The sequence below is a fragment of the Quercus robur genome, chromosome 8 (assembly GCF_932294415.1).
Source record: "Quercus robur chromosome 8, dhQueRobu3.1, whole genome shotgun sequence".
Lineage (NCBI taxonomy): Eukaryota > Viridiplantae > Streptophyta > Magnoliopsida > Fagales > Fagaceae > Quercus > Quercus robur.
In genome coordinates, this window is record NC_065541.1 from 28,350,499 (window position 1) to 28,365,084 (window position 14,586).

General features: G+C 38.7%; 1 pseudogene; it reads right to left on the reverse strand.

Moving 5' to 3' along the window:
• Positions 1-2,180: 2,180 nt before the first annotated feature.
• Positions 2,181-14,385, reverse strand: LOC126695115 (uncharacterized; annotated as a pseudogene).
• Between the last annotated feature and the right edge of the window lie 201 nt (positions 14,386-14,586).

Below are 14,586 nucleotides of genomic sequence, written 5' to 3' on the forward strand. Positions count from 1 at the left end.
CATTTCAGTCCTCTAAATTTAACTTTTGTCATTTTAGTTCTTTATATTTCAATTATACTTAATTCAATACTTCGTTTACATTGTACCGTTATATTTCAATGGCACCATTAAAATACCTAAAACGACGCTGTTTTACATTGTAATTAAAATTAATTTTTTTTAAATTTCTGAATTTTAGAAAAAAAAGTTAATTTAAAATAAAAATAAAAAACATAAACTAAACCCACTGCCGAGGAAGCAAATCACAAGTTCACAACAGAACCAAGACTTGTTGCTGTATAGGCACAACGATCAGTATCATCATCACCATAGTAATCCTCTCGATCTTGTCATCTCCTTTCGAGTATGAAGATTTCCTTAAATCTCTCCCGTGCAAACTGAGAATAGGCTTTCTTTCACTGCAACTCTTTTTCTCTTCATTAATTCTAAGGAGAAACATCGTAATAATGCTCTGATTTACACTACTACTTTCCTTCTTGTCTCTGTCATTGCACTTGTTCAGTTCCAGCATTCACCAAATGCTTGCTGGCCATATTCAAGAAAATAGAGAAGATTTTATTTCCCCAGAAATTCATTCCTCGTTTCTTGAGAATCGGTAAAAGCAAGACTTATTGAGTATTGTTGAATTTCATTGGGTTTCGGCTGGGCTCTATCTAGCGATGTCCTTGGCAGTGGATTTATTTTATGTTTTTTTTTTTTTCAATTAAACTTTTTTTTTTCTAAAATTTAGAAATTAAAAAAAAAAATTGTATATTAACTACAGTTTAAAACAATGTCGTTTTGGGTAATTTAATGGTGCAATTTAACAAATAGTAAACAGAAGTCTGAATCGAGTATAATTGAAACTTGGAAGATTGAAATGACAAAATGTGAAACTTAGAAGATGAGTTTTGCATTTTGACTTTAATAATATAACCGGAGTTTTTTTTTTTTTTAATAAAATAATAAAGTATAGAGGTAACTCAAGTATGGAAATTGGAATTAAAAATTATACATTCAGTACTCGATCTTTGAATTACTTATTTAAAAAATATTTTTGTTAGAACTGATTGAAATTGGTTATTATTGCAAAAAATTAGGAGAAAATGGGCATTTGACCTTAATTTGCAAACTATGTAGCAAATTTTTCTGTTTTGAAACTATTTAGCAAATTGCTCCTGTTTTTTAAACTTGATTTTATCAAAATCGAGTTCTACGTAAAACTTGATATCCTCAAAATCAAGTTCTGTATATATTTTTAAGTGTAACTCGACATTAGTAATGTCGAGTTCCACTTAAGTTTTCAAAAAAATTTAAAGGTGCGTTTGGTAGACTGTAATAAACACTATAATGTAATAACTATTTTTATGGCATAACTGTTCTGTTATTTGGTTATGTTTTTATTACAATGAATAGTTATTCCTTATGAATAGCTATTCTTCAAAATGTAATAGCTATTCTTATGGAATAACTTTTAAAAAAAAAAAAATCCTAAAAAACCATTAGTTTCCACATCTTCAAAAGGAAAGAAAATAAATTTTCCTTCTTGTTAATTATTGGCTCCATTTTGAACACCTTAAAATAAGTGTATTTTAGGAAATTTGACTTAAAAATGATTTAATTACACATTCTTTTTATGCACTACTAAATTGTGAATGCATATTCAAAATTCTATTCCTAAATGGTCACCAAACTAATGAATAGTAATACTTATTATATTTCAACTTAATATATTCCTTATAATACTTATTCCTATTCCTATGTAATAATCATTACAGTGTACCAAACGTGCCCTAAATGTCAAAATATGCATAGAACTCGACATTGCTAATATCGAGTTCCACCTGTAACTCAATTTTGTTAAAATTAAGTTTCAAAAACAGAGGCATTTTGCTAAATAGTTTCAAAACAAAAGCATTTTGCTGCATAATTTATAAATTAGGGACAAATGCCCATAAAAAAAAAAATTAAAGGTCTTGGATGAAAAACAGCAAACTTTCAACTATTTTCACTTTTCCGGACAGATTTGTTTGGGAGATGAATAGTTGTCAACTGAACTGAATCGCCCAGATTGATAAGTAAGAAATGTTTTGTTTAGAACATGGCACAGATAATCGCAGGCTATATGCCCTCTTTGATGGAGTGCAAAACACAAGCATAAGATAAAGCAGGAAATTTCTATCACGTAGAAAGCCTAAACGGTCTGCAAGAAACCTTAAAAATAAAACAAGGTAATCCAGTATCTTGTAGATCCAGGGTACCCATATAAATTCAATGATACATGAGAAATAAATATTGGAGTGGATGTCAAAAAGACAACATAAATAACAACTATTATGTTCAAGGTTATGCATATCTCTGTACTAACAACAAACTACCCCTAACATCTTGAACTTGAATCTTTGGTGTTAAAAAAGGACCTACTTACAGCTCTCAGCGCACCAAAACTGCCTGCGAGGTTGTTTGCAGCACCAAGGCACCAACCATAAGAGGTGTAACAAGACACAAGCTTAGAATCCAAAGAAGCCAAGCTCACTGGCTCTTTCCTTCTCGAATGTTTCAAAGTACTGATAAATGATTGTTACTGCAAGCAGAATCCCGGTCCCTGAACCAATTGCTCCCATGAAATCTGCCAACACTGTCAATGCACCAATACACATGCCTCCAAATGCTGCAGCAGTGGGTATGTAGCGGTTCAGCTCTTTCTGTAAGTTTGACTCACGATGACCAGGCATCACCATTTGTTGTTCCTGCAATACCACAAAGTATATAAGATGACATGCTGCCAGGAATACAGATGATGACTGAAGAAAGTATTGCTACATTAATACACTTGTAGCTCCCTCATCTATCAGATTTTTACATCCATGTGACTGAAGAAAGTATTTCTATATTAATAAATATTTTTTAAATTAAAACAAATGATGAAAGTTATAAAAGAGAGCCAGTTTAACAATTGAGAACAGATGCACACCGGAGACAAAGGTCCTTCGTGTCATATATACTGCTCAGGTTCATAGCCAAATTGAAGAAATAACTATAATCTTTTATAACTACAAAGCTTATAAGTCACTTCAGCAATTTGGCATTCAACTCCCTCAACAGATCCCATATTTTTTTATGACCAAAATGCAAAGAAACTTGTAGAATTGAAGACTTCAAAAAAAGTAATTATTAATCATTCAACTTATAAATGTAAAAGTGTACTTAAACTATATGTTGAAATAATATAACACTGCCTCAATTTATGATTTGCTGAAATGATATCAGGGATAGTTTTTATTTTTATTCGTAAGTTACACACACCAAGTGAGTTTTGAAATTTGAATCCACAACCTCACCCTTCACCATTCACTCGTTTTTATGACAGAAACTGCTATTTGAGCTCATTGCCCAAATGATAATATGGATCTACGAGGCCGAACTTGATACATTGCCCAAATGGGGTGTTCTTCACCTAGATATGAGATTCATTATGGGATAGAGTGAGGAATTTAACCATCAATGTATAGTCTCAAAATTTTGTTACAAGGACTCTCCAACATGTGTCTCAAGTTGTGGGTGTGTGGAGCAAAGGCTCAATTTACAACATAAGGGACAGCTAGATTTAAAGAGCATCTCATTTCTTCCCTTCTTCAACGGAAGATTAAGTTTTTAGAAACTTGGCTCAATTAACATGGGTGGTTCTTTATATGCCTGCAATTGGGAACATTGTTAAATAATTTCCACATTTTTAATACACTTAATAGCATGGTTTCATGGCAGGCCTGCCAAAATCACATGCCATAACCAATACCTATTGTAGCATTGAGTCCAATATTACTTCAACCATCTCCATTAAATACTCGGAAAGATTTCAAAATATGCAATTTGAAATTCAAGTATAACTTTTATGATGTGTGCAATGTGCATCTCATGTTCAATTTTTAAATAGAATTACATTCAGTGCAACCCTCTCTAAACTCCATTTAGAAATGATACCTAGTCAACTTAACAGTGCGTGCAAGACTGCAAGGTCCAAACCCAACCCGCCTTCCCATCCATACTATAAAATTAATAATAATTATTGAGTAAGTTTGGGAAGTGCGTTTTGCGCGTTTCCCAGCGGATGCTTTTTTTAAGTGGGTCCCGTGCACTGTTCATGGGACCCACAGGTACTTTTTTCAGCAAAAACAACTTTACAACTAAGTCTCATGGCACTATTCACACATTTAAAAATTATTTTACTATAGTATTTCAGTTTTCAATAATAAGCGGTATCCAAACAGACCCTAAATGTTATTGAAATGAAACTTAACATTTATATTTGATTAATTATAATAGAGTTGAACTTTATAACCATAAGAGCAACCACTCAAAATCTTGCATAATACAAATAGTGCATCATTTTGCACATTTTAACCCAAAAAATGCCCATATTAGTCAATGTAAAAATATGCAAATATGCACCATTGCTACAGTAACCGTGCATATATGCACGGCTATTGTAGCTGTTCCATTTAATATTTTAGTATTTGTTTCTCTCCCCTCTCTGTACCTCTGATTCACCTCACTCTCTTTTTCTCATTTCCTCTCTCACCTCACTCTCACTAATCAACTCTCTCATTTCATTAGATCAACTCTCTCGCCGACCCAAGCCCCATCACCGATCTATTGCTTGTTTTTTTTTCTTTTTCTGGTTTTTTGGTTGATTTTGGGTGTGGGTTGGTGGGTCTTTGGGTTGATCGGCTTGTTTTTTCTAGTTCTTTGCGTCGATCTTGATAAGTGGGTTTTGCTTAGGGTGAGGCGTCGATCTTGCTCAGGGCGAGGCGTCGATCTCTCAGATCAACTCTCTCATTTCATATGCCTGGGTTGAATGGTTTTGCTTAGGGTGAGGCGTCGATCTTGCTCAAGGCGAGGCATCGATCTCTCAGATCAACTCTCTCATTTCATATGGCTGGGCTGAATGACAGTGTGTGGGTTGTGTTGGATCTGTGAGAGAGATGACAGTGTGTGGGTTGTGTTGGATTTGTGAGAGAGATGACAGTGTGTGGTTGTGTTGGGTCTATGAGAGAGATGAGTGTTAAAGAAATGAATATTTTATTGAATAAATGTGTAGAATAGATAAATTGATGTGGGTGTTTTGTAAAAGTGGGTGTGTAAATTTTTTTTTTTTTTTTTAAAGTAGGTTTTTTCTTGCAAAATAGATGGAAATTTTGCACTAACTAATGTTGTTGCTCTAAATGTGCAACACAACCAGGTTCAAAAGTCCAATCCGATCATTAGTGTTCAAACTCAAATAGAAGTACTTTTTAAGTAGATTTTTATACATCAAATATTAAATAAGGATAGTTTTTCATATAAATAGGGTGGTGGGTTGAAACCAAGTTGGAAGCTAAAAGTGATCCATAAAACAAATTTTTGTGATCGGTTAGATTACCAATTGTCCCAAAAGCTTAAAATGTTAAGAAATAGTGAATTTAACCATTTATCCATAATTCTAACACTCCCCCTTAATCAACACATGTGATATTTAATATTTTAAATGTGAGGTAAAGTGAAGTTAGGGGTCAAAATCAGGATCTTTTGCTCTAATACTATGTTAAATTACCAATTTTCCCAAATGCCTAAGCTGTTAGGAATTGGTGAATTTACTCATTTAACCATAATTCTAACATCAACAACAAATACATGCAAACAGTAAGAACAGAACGATATACAGGACCAATTCAGAAACATAGCAGTTTATATCACCTATATATGACCAATTTCAATTTCAAAATTCCAAGAATTCCATCTTCATAAGAAACTTAGACAAACAAGAAATAAGGCAAACAAACAAAAAATTGAAACCCATGAGTTTGTCAACCCTGACTTACTGATGAAACCACAAGAACACCACCCAGTAAAATCATGAAAGAGATGCACACACATACATACTTGCAGAGGATGAGAAACTTATATCACAATGAGTTCTTACCTTAAGCTGCTTGGCAACATCTCTCGCAGATGATCCAGAAACTTCAATCCAAGTTTTTGAGAACAATGCACATGCTGACAACATAAACACTAGATAGAACAGTGCATGGAAAGGATTGGCTGCCATATCAGCTAAGCTGCAAAATCATATGCAACATATCAATTCAGGTTTACTAGCATCATTATAATGATGAATAAGTAAAAGCGCAGATAACTTGCAAAATGGATTCTTCAATTAGCCTCCATTCCTGTATTTCATCATGTATTCCATATGGATACAGCAGGATACATCTCCATGAATAATAAAAAATAATAGTTTTATGGATATGGTTCAGATACTGCAGGATACCAGTTGAATACAGCATTCATATGCCCAGGTCTAAAAATGAATCTCTTTTGGGGCATGTTGGGCCGCAGGAAGGGGGGTTCAATATGCAATATCTAGTATTTGAATAAGTTAAAAATCCTTGAAATTTTCAATTTCTATGCACATCATACATGAATTATGGATCCTGTTTACTTCTGTTATTTGTAGCTTATAAAATACTTTTGCTTATGTATATTTTTTTTTTTGATAGGTAATAATAATATTATTAAAACAAACTAAAAAATAGACAAAAGCCAATACAAGGTGTTCATGATGGTGAACACAAGGAAAAGCAAAAAACAAAATAAACAGCAAACAACTAAAAGGAAAAACTTAAAACGCAATACTAAGGGAAGAAATAAACTCTAAGATAGTGGAGCATTCCGAGAAGCCCCAACACCTAGACCAATCAAATAAAGTCTTCTGGCACAGAGCTTGTAATTGAGCCAAGGATTTTTCAGTATCCTCAAAAGAGCGCCGATTTCTTTCCATCCAAACAATCCACATCAAACAGCCGGGAATCATATTCCATATGTCTGAATTAAATTTTCCTAGCCAAAAACTCCAACAATACACCAAGCTTTCCACAGAGCCTGGCATGACCCAATGTATCCCAAAGATCTGAAGCATGTAAACCCACAAAGAGTGAGCTACCGGACAATGGAGGAGAAGATGATCCACGGTTTCCTCATTCCGATGGCACATACAACACCTATTCACCAAAATGCGCCCCTTAAGCTTAAGATTATCCAAAGTAAGGATCTGCCCATGAACCGCTGTCCACACAAAAAAAGCCACCCTCCTAGGGATCTTAGCTTTCCAAACACCCTTCCACGGAAAATTGGAATCAGCTGCACCCCTAATGTTATTGTAATAGGACCGGGTATCAAACATGCCATTCCCTTTGAGACACCAATGAGAGGTGTCATTCCCACCACCCCTAGGGATCCGAGATTGAATGAACTCAAGGAAAGATAAGGCAGCCCCTAATTCCCTTTCATGAAAGTTCCTATGAAATCTCAAATTCCAGATTCTATCGTTACGACCCTCTTGGTAGCATAGAACATCAGAAATGTAAGCTTCCTTGTCGTTAGAACACACATACAACTGAGGATAAAGCCTATTAAGCGTGTTATCTCCAACCCACTTATCATGCCAAAAAAGAATACGAGAGCCATCCCCCGCCACTAAGGACACATGGTTGGAGAAGCTCTCCCAACCATCATGAATACCACGCCATGGACCACAACCGTGAGCCCTTCTGCAACTTTTAGAACTCCACCCCCCTTGACCCTCACCATATTTAGAAGCAATAACCCTCCTCCAAAGATGAGTGCCTTCTCGCCCAAACCTCCATAACCATTTCCCTAACAATGCTTTATTAAAGTGCACTAACTTCCTGATCCCCAGACCACCCAAAGCTATCGGTAAACACACCTTCTCCCAAGCCACCAAAGGATATTTGAAACACTCCTCTGAAGATCCCCATAAAAACTTCCTCTGAATACGCTCCAATCTATCAGCCACAGCTACAGGAATGACAAATAAGGATAGATAGTACGTAGGAAGGCTAGAAAGAGTACTCTTCACCAGGGTAAGTCTACCCCCCTTAGATAAATAGAGACGCTTCCAACCCGAGAGTTTCTTCTCCATCCTCTCCAAAATAGGATTCCACATAGATGCTGTTTTGTAAGGGGTGCCCAACGGCATACCCAAGTACTTCAAAGGCAGACTACCCACCCTACAACGAAGAATGGCAGCCAACACATCTATATTTTCAACCTCCCCAACAGGAACAATCTCACTCTTTCCCGCATTAACTTTCAGACCAGTAAAAGCTTGGAAGCTAGTCAACGCCAGCCTAATGGACAACAACTGATCTCTAGACGCATCACAAAACAAAATGGTATCATCTGCAAACAGCAAGTGTGAAATGCGTACCCCTATAGAGTTAGTAGGCCCCACACGAAAGCCACGAAGTAGACCACAATCCTCAGTTTTCTTCAGCAGCCTACTTAGAACTTCCATAATAAAGAGGAAAAGAAGAGGGGACAGTGGATCACCTTGTCTCAACCCACGAGAGCTTCCAAAAAAGCCTACCGGGGATCCATTCACAATAATAGAGAAACAAACAGTAGTTATGCAAGCCTTAATCCACCCCCTCCATCTCACCCCAAAACCCATCCTAGCCAATAAGTAAAACAATGCGTCCCAATTCACATGGTCATAGGCTTTCTCAATGTCCAATTTGCAAACCACCCCGGGCACATGGCTCTTCAATCTGCTGTCTAGGCACTCATTAGCAATAAGCACTGAATCCAAAATTTGTCTCCCACCAACAAAAGCATTTTGGGACTCAGAGATGAGACTATCTAGCACAACCCTCAATCTATTTGCCAACACCTTAGACAGCAGCTTGTACACACTTCCTACCAAACTAATAGGCCGAAAGTCCTTAACATCAATAGCATTATTTTTCTTGGGAATTAGAGTGAGAAACGAGGCATTTAAAGACCTTTCAAACACTAAATACCTGTGAAAGTGCTCAAAAACAGCCATAACATCCTCCTCCACCACTCTCCAGCATTTTTGGAAAAAAGCCATGGTGAAACCATCAGGTCCAGGAGCTTTATCCCCCTCCATCTCCATCAAAACCTGGATCACCTCTTCTTTAGAGAACTCCCTCTCCAAGGCCAACCTTTCATCCTCTCCAATGCAATCAAAATCCAATCCATCCATTGTTGGACACCATATATTTGGCTCTTTGTAGAGATTTTGATAGAACTGAGCCACCTGAGCTTTAACAGTAGAATCGTCCTCATATAAGACCCCATCAACCACAATGCTTCTAATGTGATTTGTTCTTCTATGAGAGTTCGCTAGTCTATGAAAAAATCGAGTGTTGTTATCTCCCTCCTTCACATACAAAGCACGAGACTTTTGTCTCCAAAAAGTCTCTTCTAAAGCAGCTAAAGCTGCAATATCACCTTTAACCTGAGTTCGACGGGACTCTTCCTCATTAGAGAGGCCCCGCATTTCTTCCTTAGAATCTAGACCCAATAATTCAGCCAACAAACACTTCTTCCTAAAAGCCAAATCTCCAAATTCCTCCTTATTCCACTTCTTAAGGTCTTCTTTCAAAGCCTTTAATTTCTGAGCTAGAACAAAACTAGGGGAGCCCAAAAAGCTATACCCCTCCCACCAAAGTTTAACTCTCTCGAGAAAACCCTCAGATCTAAGCCACATATTCTCAAACTTAAAAGCACAGCGACCCCTATCCACTCCACCAGCTTCCACCAAGAGCGGACAATGATCGAAAATAACACGAGGGAGCACCCTTTGAGACACATTCCCAAAATGATCCACCCAATCCACACAAGCAAGAGTCCTATCAATACGGGACATAGCCTGCGGCTCAGCATCTCTAAACCAGGTGAAAGATGCCCCGTCCAATGGAAGATCCACTAAATAATTATTCTCAATAAAGTTCGAGAATGCGAACATGGCTGGATTAAAAGAATCACAACCAAGCCTCTCGCAGGGGTATCTAATAATATTAAAATCACCGAATAAAAACCAAGCTGTGTTCCACCTGGTCCGAACCCTGGACAGCTCCTCCCACAAAGCAGCCCTATGATGATCATCATTAGGACCATAAAGACCAGTGCAGACCCATTCAAAACCGTCCAACACTCCCCTAAAAAGAACACTAACAGAGAACTGACCAACAGATACATCAATTTTCTCGACCACCCGTTTATCCCAAATCAACAAAACCCCCCCAGATGTTTGAACCGCATCCAGTACCGCCCAATCAACAAAGGGACTACCCCACAAGCTACGCACAAGAGCAGAATTTGAAGAAGCAAGCTTAGTTTCCTGCAAACATACAACATCACATCTCCAATCCTTCAAAAGATTCTTACAAACCTCTCTCTTTTGAGGGTTATTCAACCCCCTAACATTCCAAGAAAGAAGTCGTAAAGACATTAATAACTACCAATAGCCCCTGGTCCTGACGACGAACCTCTATTCCGAGAGACAATCCCATCATAATTCACTGAAGAAAACAAACCCCTCAATTCCCTTAAACCTCTCTGACCAGCTTTAACAGGTGGCCTAATACAGCCACCATTGGCAACCTCAATACACTCCTGTTCTAATAAACGAAATAAAGCCACACATTGAGCTTCATGTTTAACAATAGGAAAACCCACCAACTTGCAGAAGCTCTTCAACATTGTAGACACCCACTTCGAGTGTTCCACCTTAGATGCATCAAACTCACTTACCTTATCCACCGTGCTCAACACCAAATCTTCAGCTACCCTAGGGACCCAACAAGACAACGGCGCACACTCTAGTGGACTGCAGTTGTACTCCCCAATACCGTCGGCATACACAGCTACCGACTCTGTCATACCCGTTTGGGAATCACACTTCTCTTTATCACTTATGCTTAATAACTCTGTGAAAACGTCCTCCACCTCCTCCGACCAAGGAACTCCCTCCCTACCAACAAAGTTCAAAGGAGAAAACTGCCCAAAACTATTGGAGTCCACCGTAAGCATCAGATCAACCCCAATCTGCCTCTCACCCTCTCGAACTGACAGGGGAACCACCGAGATAGGGGCGCGAACCTCCAGAACTGAGCTAGAGGGGAAACTTGTCCTTATCGGAGCCTCAAAACCCGCCGCCGGCGCCTCCGCCGTAGTCCCTGGCTCCCGATCTGACTGGGGAGCCACCGAGATAGAGGCGCTAACCACCGGAGCTGGGCTCGACGAAGGTTTCGCCCTCAACGGAGCTTCCAATCCCTCCATCGGCGCCACCGTCGCTACCCCGGGCTCCGTTGAAGACTCGCCTGACCCACTCAGCTCCTGAACCAGATCGTGCAACCCATTAGGATCGCAGGTCAGTTCAGACTCTAACTGGGTTTTATTTTTAAAAGGGAGAGCTAAGGTAGCTTGGGCTTGGGCTTGGGATTTAAAAACCACAGGCCCAACAGCTTTAGGCCTTTGTAACTTCACTTTATCCACCCAAGAGACATCCGGAGTGGACCTGTGAGAGTCCAATGGCTTAATCCAAGACACCACCCTTTTACCCCCTTCAGATAAAGACACCCTCAACGCCATGGTGTCAGTAGTCACTTTGAACATGCAGTCACGCGTGGGTCTAACAGATTTTTTTTTAGAAACTGACCCAGCAGCAGCTTCGCCCTTGAACACGTTATGTCCCAAATAAGCTCTAGAATTTTCAAAATTCCTCAACTTCCGCTGGTTGCCAGTATTGAAAAGTTTCTTCCCATCAAGTCCACCGCCATCCATTTGGCCACCACCAGCAGCTCCACCAGAAATCCTCCCTTCCACCCCAACAGTGTTCGAACCTGCTAGGAAACTATCTAATGCTCTTGAAAACAAGCTCCACCCAGCCCGGTTAGAACTCGCAGGTACCATAACACAACCACGTCGAGCTCCACCAAAAAACACAGCTAAATCCACAAAAATACCAGCCTTATTCGACCTTCCCCGGAACTCGAAAAACTTATTGTTCTCTCTAAAATGTTTGTACAACAAATCCTTTCCTGGTACCCAATCACGAATATCAGCAAAGCAAGAGAGGACCCATTTCATTCCCTTGCGACTCAGCCAAACGGAACTTTTAAAATTCCGACGACTTTCATGTATAGCATAAGAATCGTCCCTCCCACCGTCAAAAGAGAAAGAAAAAGTTTTAGAATCAATACGAAAGAAACCTATACTACTCCCTCTAACCTGAGGAGAAAGATTAGGAACAGAGATAGGGAGAGGCACATTGGTTGGAAGAGGTGTGAGTGGATTGGTATTGGGTGAAATGTTATTGGTATTGGTATTGGTTGGTCTAGGCAGAGGAGGTGGATGCAATGGCAGGACAGAGGAAGGTGGGGTGGACAAAGCAGAGTTTAAAGGTGGACAAAAAGGGTGGTAAGGCAAAAAACCAAAAGGTGGTGGGAATGGTAATGGGAAGAAACCTGGGAATAGTGGGGGTGACAGGTTGAGAGGCTGAGGTACAGGGGGAAATAGAGGAGGGATAGTTGTAGGCTGAGTAGGGATGGAGGGGGGGAGGGGGGGGGGAAGAAGGGTTGGGAGGGGTGGTGAGGTCATACTACTGCAGTCATGTGCCACTTTCATTTCTTTATGTATATTTTAATTTGGCAATGTTACACATGCACCCAATAGGTATTGAACCCACGACCTCATCCTCCACCTTACTTTACACAGAAAGCAAGTGTAATTTGATCTAGAGCTCATTGACCTTTTGTGTTTATTAATATGTTATTATTTGTCTTTTGAAGTGTAAATTACTATATTACAACCTTAAAATATATTTATATACAAGCTGAGTTCTGACTGAAATCGCATCTCCCCTTATAAAATTAGGGGGTTAAGGTCATGGGTTTGAACCCACTGGCCGGTTGCGTCCACACTAATTGATTAATGTATTACGACTGTATTGTATCCCAGTTATTGAAAAACTAACAAATCATTGTGTTCAGATCATATGTTGTTTTCTTTTCATTGCTACAACACACATAACCAATAGGTCTTGAACCCCTACTCTTATGAGGAGACAATTGAATTTGGGCTAAAGCTCATATCACTGACTGCTCATATTGTATCATAGATAACTAACATCCAAGTATGAATGCAAGATCAAATTTAAGACAAAAATACAATCTCTAGAAGAAAAAATAAAAATTCTTAATTACCTTGATGGTGCAGTGATATAATATGCTAGACCACCGACAGGAATAGATTGACCACTGGAATATTCAGATTCCTTCCATTTACCCAAAAGATTTACCAGAAAATTTCCACTGTACTTCCTGTAGAGCAGCTGCACAATCACCAAACCAAAAATAAAATAATAAATTCAGATATAGATTTGAAGTGCAAATGGAAGTGGTTGAGACAAGAGCAGTAGGTACCTGGGAGATAAAGTAAAGATTGGATACAAGTGCAGAATGTAGAATAATGGGCATGTTGGAGGTATAGAAGAGCTTGATAGGATATGAACCCTGCTGACCACGTGCATTCTTTGACCTCACAGGCAAAACCACACGGAAACCTTGGAAATAGATTACAATTAGGAAGACCAAGACCGTAGCAAGCAGGTTTGTGACATTTGGAAGATTCTGGCGATAAAAAGCCTCCCGGAGAGCCCGAACCTTGTCGGTTCGAGTTATGAGGAGATGGAATAGGGCAATAACAGCACCCTCAAATTCAGCTCCTCGTCCACTGTTAATAGTGGTGGGACTAAATGCTTTCCAGATAATATTTTCACTGCGAAAAGAAAAATATATATATATCTTCAAAATGATCAGAATTTTATATAAAAAGGAGAGCAGAGTGAATAGTCACCAGATATTGGTTGCTATGAAAAGTGAAATTCCAGAGCCTAGACCATATCCTTTCTGAAGAAGCTCATCTAAACATATGACAATGATACCAGCAAAGCAGAGCTGAATGATAATTAGAATGGCATTTCCAACTCCAAGTTGGCTAACACTACCATACATGCCGGAGAGAACATAGGCAACAGCCTCACCCACAGCAATCAGTATGCCAAGTAACTTCTGAGCACCATTCCTGGAGGGAAAGTCATAGTCATGATCATGATGAAGCAGCAAAAACAACAAAAACAAACCAAAAAAGAAAGAAAGAAAGAAACTTTTCTTACAAGAGTGCGCGATCCTCACGCACATTATTGTCGACCTCAATGATCTTGGAGCCAGCAAGAAGTTGCATGACGAGTCCAGAAGTGACAATTGGGGTGATTCCAAGTTCCATGACAGTCCCTCTGTTGGAAGCAAGAATAACACGCATCCAATAGAATGGATCTGCACCTGTTGTAGAGTGTATGCCATAGAGAGGGAGCTGACTACATACCAAGAATATGAATAGAGATATCACTGTATATATCACCTTCTCTCTTTTCTATCAGCGCTCTCAACTTCTGGCAGGAATGAAAGAAATGGCCTCACCAGATGAAGCACCCTAAATCCTCCTCCCATCTTTCTCTTTCTCTTTCTCTTTCAATCCAACCTGCACACAAACAAAATCACCAATACTAATCTGATTAGTTCGCAAAAATCACTTCTTTTTAAACGAAATTTATGTTTTTAGTTCCAAATCAGAGAGAAGCAAACAAAATTTTCAACAAAGAAAAGATGTTTCATTATACATAATAGCTCAAAATTAAAATTTCAAATAAAAAAAAAAAAAAAAAGTACCCAACATCTATCT